Raw genomic sequence first — 9,353 nt, 5'->3', positions numbered from 1 at the left:
GAAGATGATCTGTTCATTTTTTTTTTAGCTAGGTTGGTCCAGAATCTGCTGAGAAATTCTGCAAGGCTTTCCAGACCATTTACAAAAAACTTGTAAGTGTGCTTGTTGTGCTCTCATTATCCTACAATTTCCTTTTCGTATTTGGCTCCCTCTCATGGGCTTTCCGTTTGTTTAACACATACATGGGTTGACCATCGTGCAACCTCAATTACTTTCAGGTCTTCAATGAACTTAGTGAAGATGCTGCACAGAGATTTATAAATTCTACATCAAATTTCAGAGGGTAGCAATTTATGCCTTTCTGAAAACAAGATACATGAAGTTATCATGACATTTCCTCTGGGAGAAAATTAAAGTGGTGAAAAAGGTTTTAAAACTGAAAATTCTATGTACGCATGGTATTTAGCAATGCTGCGAAAAGAAAGAATGCGACTGATGTTAGAAATTTGTATTTTATTAATTTGTTGATCCCAAACAATTCTGACTGCTGGTGTTCTAGGTAAAATTTGTGGAATTCCTAAGTTGACTGAATTGAGTTGTTATGATCGAGGGATAAATTTGAAGAAACAGATATGAAACATGTAAATTGCATTTTAATGAAAATTACAGTTGCAAATTTGTTAATTTCTGTTTTTATCTTTAGCGAACCGTGCATTTGTTGATAATTGTGCTTTGAAAGAGCCAACTATTTTATTTTTTCAACCATCTGAATCTGATTGAAGGCTAGTTTTATTGAAGCAAAAGATGAGAAACAGGTGGTCAATTAGGAAAAAAGAACATCCCAGCCATTAATGGTTTGCTCAATCTTACGGAAACTACAATGCAGCCTCTTAAGCCACTACAGTATAGCTTTTTAATTTTATCAGTGAAACCCGATCTCATGTCCAGGGAATGGAACGATTTTACCTCCATCTGGAGATGGAAATTATTTACAAGCTCCATATGGGGTTGACACTGCATCTCCATCCATTGATAATCCTGCAACATAGGAATAAAGGTGGCCTATTCCAATTTCCAAGACCATGGAAATTATAGAGGTTACCATTACATCTTCTTATCAATGATCTTAATGTTGTTCATCGCCAGATCGCCTTAATATTAGAAGTTCTAATGGCAACGGTGATGTACACAGCATAAAGTTAGATTTTGAAGTCCCGTAGAGAAAAACAGCAGTTATGATAGTAGTAGCTAGAAAGATTTTAAGAATTTTTATTACCCCCCCGTATTGACAGTCAGATTCTCCTTTAGCTTTCCCCAAGATAAATGTTTAAACCTCGGCACTAGAGTTATTTCCAGGGGAAGTTAGATATGCTACTGGATGAAGAAGCCTCCGGTTACAGAGAGGAAAGTAACCTTGTGGGCACGGTAAAATTCTGAGAAATTGAGTTACACTTAAAATTCTCATATATCATTTGATTAACAAATGTTGATGTTACAAGAACACGCAACACACATCACACATGAAATGCAATGTGTATGGGTTGAATGAATACATTTGTTTAACAAGCAAAATATTAATTTGTTATTAATAATATAAATTTAACTTTGATGATCCCCTCCAAGAATAAAATAGAATGATCGATCACCATGAGTAAGTCAGTCAGTCACCAACGGATGAATGATACCTCTCCTCCGTCCACCTAAAGGATTAATGGATGGGAACCGATCATATGTGATGGAGATCTAAAATCTATCGGTGTATTTTTGGAATACCTTAGGGTCGATATCATCTGTATCACCCAATTCATGATTTTTGCAGAATTCATCGCAAGCAGGTGGACAATTCGCATTTCCGAACTTTTCGCTATATTGCCTCTTGCACTGAGGCAAGCAAACTTCGTTGTAACAATGATCATAATATGCGTCTGCCTCAACTAAAACAGCCAAGGTAAAACTCATTACCACGGCCACCAACATCACAATAGCAATCATTTTTCCTGCCATTTTCTCAAGATTGATACTGCTGAGGAGCTGAGAGCTATAGATGTTTTGGTTTTGATTGATGAACCTTCTCTTCTCTTCTTTTCTTTTTTTTTTGGAGGGTTAAATGACTGTTGCTTGTTGAGAGAAGTTCAGGTCAATTTATAGGGAGCTGTTAAAACTCTTAATTTAGAATACTATCAAAAAAAATATCTTAATTAAGAACACAAACAGTTTCCTTGGATGATAGAAAAATGCGGTCTTGGATTGACCATAATATGCCGGATCGAATTTAGCCTTTCTATCTTTCTCTTGGCTATTGATATTTAGGGTAAAACCCATACACCGAGTTTGTGAGCATCTCATAGTAATTAACAACGCAGAAAATAGCAAATGCCACATGGAGAGAAGGGGGTTGCAAAAGAAAAGAAAATGAAGCACAAATATCAAAGAAAAGATTCCAGCCGGATAACTTATTGGAATTTGTATCTGGGTTGTCGTTGTTGTTTTTTCTTTTTTAAAAAAGAAAATCTTTTTGTTAATTATTACATAATTAACTAATTGGAAGCCTAACAAACTAAGCTCCAAGCAGCGTACTACTACATAAGTTGAACAGGTTGCCGTGCTAGCCTACCAGCGAGCCTCATGGGGAACAAAGCTCAGGGAGCCGAAGCGGAAAGTGTGGCTAGTGTCGTCGCAAGGGGGGCAAGCTAACCCTACCGTCCATGTCAAACTCTGTAATATTGCGCCATCTGGGACTCGAACCTGGGACCTCCTGAAGCGCATGAAACCTCTGTGAAGCACATAAAACCAGCTGATCTACAAGTCGGTTCTATACTAAAAAGAAAATTTACTGCTGAGCTTCTGTTAAAGAGTACATAATCATCCTCGAGTGCAAATTTATGCACCCCTCCAAGTCCTGGGTGCACGTTCCTGCTGCTTAGATTGGTCCACGTCTCCCAAGTGGTTTCTGGTTTTCCCATTTTGTTTCTTTTTTTGTAAATATCTTTTTTTTTTTTGAAAAAAGGGTCGCTGAGGCATTCATTGAGAAGAAAGAAAAATTTACACATAGCAGTTTGGAAGGGTTGGGATCCTAACAACAAGTTGCTCCCATCATATAGGGATTTTATATTTATTAATTACATTTATTATTTAAACTAACGGCACGGGCCATGATGTTAGTTCATTTTTAATATATCGTATAATTTGTGTCCCGAATACTTATCAACTCCTTATGATTTAATATGGGTTTGTCATAAATATAGTCGGGATTTTCCTCTCTCTTTTTTTTTTTTGTTTTTTTCCTTCAATATTTTACCGCCTGAGATTTGCTCAAACGAAAGAAATATAATCTTAACTTCCAGACTCTTTTTTATTTAGGTTCATTGCTTATAATGAGATAATGCTCTACATGAACATGGAAGTTTAAATATTTTTTGGAAATATGTCGTCAGCAGCGCTCATCTCAGTGAAATCAACTAATCAATATTGTCCATAAAAGTCTCCCCATGCTCTTATTTCGCTCCAGCTGACTCATCTATCATGGTCATGTTGTCGATCCTCCAAATAGGCAGAGAATAATATTTTTTTGCATCGAACGGATGATACAAACTCTCCAATGTGATGACAATGTTTAAAATGTGTACCAAATACCTTTTCGAAGGGATTATATATATGCAAAACTCTGCCATTAAATCTTCAACAAAGTATTGTCCCCAGCAGTTCGTCTTAACGAAGGCTTTGTTAACTTCAAAAGTCTTGGAAATTTTGTCACTTCTGTATGTTCCTACCTTCACTTGGAATACAATATGGCGACACATTACCTCATAAAGAACCTTGAACACATATTGTACTCCCTGATCTTATTTCAAATTTATAGGTTCAATAGATCCTTTACCAAAAGTTGACATCTTCTACGTTGTATATTTATAAAAAAAATTATGGTATTGTGGATAGTTGCTTTCTAAGATTGTAGTTTTCAAAATTGGCCTCTTCAAATTCCACGGCTTTCTAAGTTTATATATCTTGTTTGTTTTTAACATTTTGTTTAGCCATATTATGTTTGTTACTAACTTTAAGCTTGATTTCATCTTCTAATGTGAACTTTATGTGATTTCAGAATCGAAATAGTTATACCTCTTTCGTTCGTATCAAGTAATCCGTCGTATATCCCAATGATTCTTCTACAACAGTTAATTTCTTTTGCCGTTTCCGGACCATCGGTAACCATTATTATCAAACGCAATCTGTCTAAACTTTTTGATGTTATCTATTTGCAATGTTCATTTTTCTTAATGAAATATATTGTGGAAAAACTAAACAAAAAAAGGAACATAAGTATTACATCGGGTCTAAGTTACTATATCCAAAATACTCCGGACACTGCTTCTGGTGCCTTATTTCCTCAAATTCATCGTTGCATTCTAGACAGTACATGCAACACCAATCATTTGCGAAGTGAGTTATTTGCGCAAGTGTGGTCAATGTATCCCTTACCTGTGATAATAATAACAACACGTCAATTTTTTTCAAGGCGTCCAGCTGTAAATGGTATGAATCTAATAGATTTGAATTGTACCTCAATCTTAGATATCACCTTCTTCTCACATAACATAGCAATTGAGGAAGGACAAATCTTGACCATTCTTTACATAGGCAGAGTTAGCCAAACTATATTTTGAAATTGTCTTATGTGGAAATTATTATTAATCCGTATTTTAGTCGGCTCCTATCGAACACGATCTAATTAGTCCTACAGAAAGTTAACCTTAAATTTTTGACCTTATTTCTTGACCAAATTATTGAAGTATTGTCAGTCATATTATGCTTTGTGTGATCTACCCATCTGTATCTACTCTACCTTCTAACCTAGTGAATGAAACCTATACATATTGATCCGTAATTTGATATTGTTGATTTGTAATCAAGAGGTCGCATGATTTGAGAATGTAAAACATAAACAATATTCTATAAACATCGGAGGCAAAAATTTTAGATTTATGATTTAGAGTTTTTTATGATGATTTTGATGAACAAACATAATTTTCAAACAAATATTTTAGAACGCAAATACATTTTCCCGGTCAATAATGTTTTATATCGGGAATTGAGTGAAAGTTGTTGTCTTTGTAGGTAGTTGTCGCGAAACAACTCGACATTGATGGTCTTTCAGGAAAAAAAATGTAACAGTACTTGAGAAAGCGATAATGTTCTCTTACGCGGGTACACCAATCGCCTTTATATAATACGGATACCGTTCCGGTGATTCAACAGTTATGATCGTATTGTCTTATACGTTCCGGTATCATCCTCGAAATATTTGATTTTTGTCCTTATCAATGGTGCTAAAAACAACCAATTACATCTTTCACAATACAATGTTGCATGTTTTGTGAAGATTTTTTTTTTTACTCGGCCAATAAAACTCACTAAAAAACAAAAACTACTATTATCCACTACTATTAACAACATCCACCACCATAAAAACCATTCACCGCCACTATTTCTTCCACCAATAGTAATGTTACCGCCTCCACCATTCACAAACCCCCGCCACCGTTTATACTAACCCTACTTCCACTACCACCATTAGAATTAGTACAATTATTTATTAATAAAATTATGTATTTATTTTAGATTATTAAAGGGACATTTATAATAGAAATTTAAGTAATCATTATGAACAATCAATGAGACGCTAATTAATAAAATATTTAAAAATGCTTAAGTTAAACAAATCCCAGCGATAAATTTATCTTTGCCAAGGACAAATCCTGACCACTCTTTACATGGACAAATCGAGAATAAATAATTTCATATGTTCTGATCTTAATTCGTGTCGTTCGTTTAGTTATTACATAACATGGCAATTGATTGCACCAATTTTTTAAAATGTACATGTGTTTTATCGAGTTTATTTTAACATTAGAATGATCAATCACGTTTTATACTTTATAAGATAACGTTACATATTTTGTGGCGTTAAGAAATTAGCATAATATGTTTTTGTTCACCAATACCCGCCACCACCATAAAATCATATGAATCCATTTTTTTATCCACTAGCACCTAGTGGCAGAGCTAAGGGTTGACTAACCTGGCTCTAACCCCTTAAATTTTTAATAGCTACATAAATTTTTTAGTTTATTTTATAAGTAGTACTTTGTCCATATATATTTATGGTTGAGTCCACCAAAGTTTACATATTTTTTTCTTTTTTTAAAAAGTAGGCCTCCTCAATGTCAATTTTTGACTCCACCACTGCCGCCCACCCCATGTAGGTTGTTGGACGCAATTCTAATTTTCAATCACAAATGTCATGTATGAGGTTTATATTGAACAAAATATCGTCAATTGATTAGTTTCATTATTATTTTTTCCGTGTATATATTCTTTTTTGTATTGCAATCAATTTTATTTTAACATTAAAAATCATGATTTATACGATATAGTACCAAAGATAACAGGGGTACCATTTGGGTGATCCAACTACGATCATGAAAATATTATCTTGTATGATATCATTCCTGAAATATATGGTACCTTCCTTTATCAAAAATGTTAGAAACAACCAACCACATCTTCCACACTACGATGTTATCGATGTTGTAACGACAACATAAAATTAATATTGTCCATCACTACTCACCAGCACTCACCGTCACTACTTTTTCCACCTCAAACCAGGGGAGGAGCCAGGATTTTGAGGAAAGAGGGAGAAAAACTCTTGGCAAGTTGGATACATGTGAAAAATGGACTTTGTATCCCATTTTATGATAAAAGAACAAAAATAAATATAATTTTTCTTGGCGCCGCCCTTAACCACCACTAATCTTTCGGCCTCCACCTCTTCTACTACTGATTGTCGCCAAAAATGTTTATTGATGTTATTTATCAAAATTACTTATTAATATAAATAATTATTATAATTAATTAAGAAAACATTTATAATTAAAAAATGATTAGTCACTGATTATGAGTAATTAGTGAAACCCTAATTAATAAAAAAATTTATAATGAATAGATTATTTATTATGTACAATTAGTGAAACACTAATTAATAAAGCAATTATGATATTTAAGTTGAACAAACCACCACCGTTGATTTATCTTTTCTATTAATTCCAACCAAGGTGGAACACTGGTTAGAGGCCACTCTTATGACACAACAGGTCAGGAGTTCGAACCTCCCTGTTATAATTTTAGAAAATCCATATCTTGACTTGAGTATTCATTTTGCATTCATAATATTGGAATTAATGCCACGCGTGCGAGTTGTAGGAGGCGGTCAGGAGAACCATATCCCTTGATTTATCTTTATCTGGACAAATGCTGACCACCACTAACACAGGTTAACTTAGCCTAGCTTTGTTTTGTACTAATGATTAAGATGGTCACGGCTTTGTAGCTCTATCTCCGATGCTCCATGCCCATGGATACTATTTTCTCTCTCCAAGGTCAGATATTTTTTGTGTACAAAATCTTAAAAATGATACGTAATCCCTTGGAGGTATTACTTTCTTAAAATGCAGAGAAGATTTTGATCTCTGTCAAATCATATTGGGACTACAAACCCAAGTAAACCTATCCTTTACCACCCCTGTAAATAGTCGAAAAAGAAAATCCCTATATAATTTGACAGAGATCAAAATCTTCTCTGCATTCTAAGAAAGTAATACCTCCAAGCGATTACGTATCATTTTTAAGATTTTGTACACAAAAAATATCCAACCTTGAAGAAAGAAAATAGTATCCATGGAGTATCGGAGATAGAGCTACAAATCCGTGACCACCTTAATTTAAATAATAAATGTAATTAATAAATATAAAATCTCTATATGATGGGCGCAACTTATTGCTAGGCTCCCAACCCTTCCAAACTGCTATGTGTAAATTTTTATTTCTTCTCAATGAATGCCTCAACGGCCCTCTTTTCAAAAAAAAATATATAAAATAAAAAAAAAAATTGGGAAAACCAGAAACCACTTGGGGGACGTGGACCAATCTAAGCAGCACGAACGTGCACCCCGGACTTGGAGGGATGCACAAATTTGCACTCGAAGACTGTGTATAGTTTCCTTTAATAATTTGTTAATTTAAATCTGTGCCCAGTTTAAAATAAAAATACTCAGAAAAAAGGGAAAACCATAAACCACTTAGGAGACGTGGACCAATCACAGCAGCAGGAACGTGCACCCCGGTTTCGGAGGGGTGCACAAATTTGCACTCATCATCCTCAATCCATTTAACAATATCGGGAGGATAAATCGAGGAATAAGAGAAACTATTTGCTTCCAATATAGTTTTTTTAGCTAACTCATGAGCTACACTATTACTTAACCTATTGATTAACTTGCAAAACCAAAAATCATTATTTAAGAACTTGTTCTTGACTGATAAAATTAAATGATGATTGAACCAATGCACTTGTGGATCATTACTTTGAATTGAGTTCACCAAGTTTTCACAGTCAGTCTCAACGATCACTTTATTGAAACCATTCTCTTTTATCCATTCAACAGCTTTGATTAGAGCTTTGCATTCAAGATGTTCTGCTCCAACTTCAGCTTCCAATCCTTCCTCCAGATTGAAACCTTTTACTGCTAGTGCTTGTCCTGCATAATCACGAACAATCAGTCCAATGCTACCTTTTCTTGTTTCATAAATATAAGAAGCATCAATATTGTAAAACCTGCATCTGGTGGAAACCAAACCTTAGGAAGAATATACATGTTCCTAGTAAAACTAGAAGAAGCATTAGCAAATTCACATTGTTTTATCAGGTTATTGATTCTTATGATAGTGTTGTGAATATTAGTTTTTACACCCTGAAAAATCAAGCTGCACCTATCTTTCCAGATGTACCAGACTGTACACATAAGTCTGACAACATAGGAATCTGGCATATAGCCAATATTTCTACTTTCATCAGTAGAATACCAAAATATTACCCAGTCCTGAAGGGATGAAAAATTATGAATAATACCTGGGATATCCACATTTAAAGCACTCCATAAAGATATAGCATAAGTACAATCAACTAGAAGATGACTAGTAGTCTCAGTACTATGATTACAAAAGCTACAGTGTGAATCCATATCAGTTTTATAAACAACTATTTTCCCCCTAACAAGCACAATATCTCTTAAACATTTTCAAATAAAAAGTTGCACTCTATGAGGAACTTTTGTGTGCCAGAGTTTTTTCCAAACCACTTTAGGTATATGATCATCATTGATTGCATTCTTAACATGTCTAGCACGGAGTGTGTTATAAGCAGTTTTTACTGAAAACTTACCTCTTCTGTCTGGTTTCCGTATTAAATAATCCTCACCTGAGTCGAGAACATTCATGCTAAGAATGACATTAGAAGTTTCTTCATCAAACATAGCACTAACAAGATGATCGTTCCAAACTCTAGTACCGGGAAAAAA

At 34.4% G+C, this 9,353-nt stretch overlaps 1 long non-coding RNA gene across 1 annotated transcript; it reads left to right on the top strand.

Annotated features, from left to right (window-relative positions):
* LOC113320514 lies at positions 1 to 627 on the top strand. Its single transcript, XR_003346142.1, has 2 exons — positions 1 to 92; positions 219 to 627. It is a non-coding gene; the product is annotated as an uncharacterized LOC113320514 (long non-coding RNA).
* Positions 628 to 9,353: the final 8,726 nt, after the last annotated feature.

Source organism: Papaver somniferum, chromosome 11 (genome assembly GCF_003573695.1).
Source record: "Papaver somniferum cultivar HN1 chromosome 11, ASM357369v1, whole genome shotgun sequence".
NCBI classification, from domain to species: domain Eukaryota; kingdom Viridiplantae; phylum Streptophyta; class Magnoliopsida; order Ranunculales; family Papaveraceae; genus Papaver; species Papaver somniferum.
The sequence above is the reverse complement of the archived record's forward strand: the minus strand, read 5'-3'. Positions and strand labels throughout refer to the sequence as shown.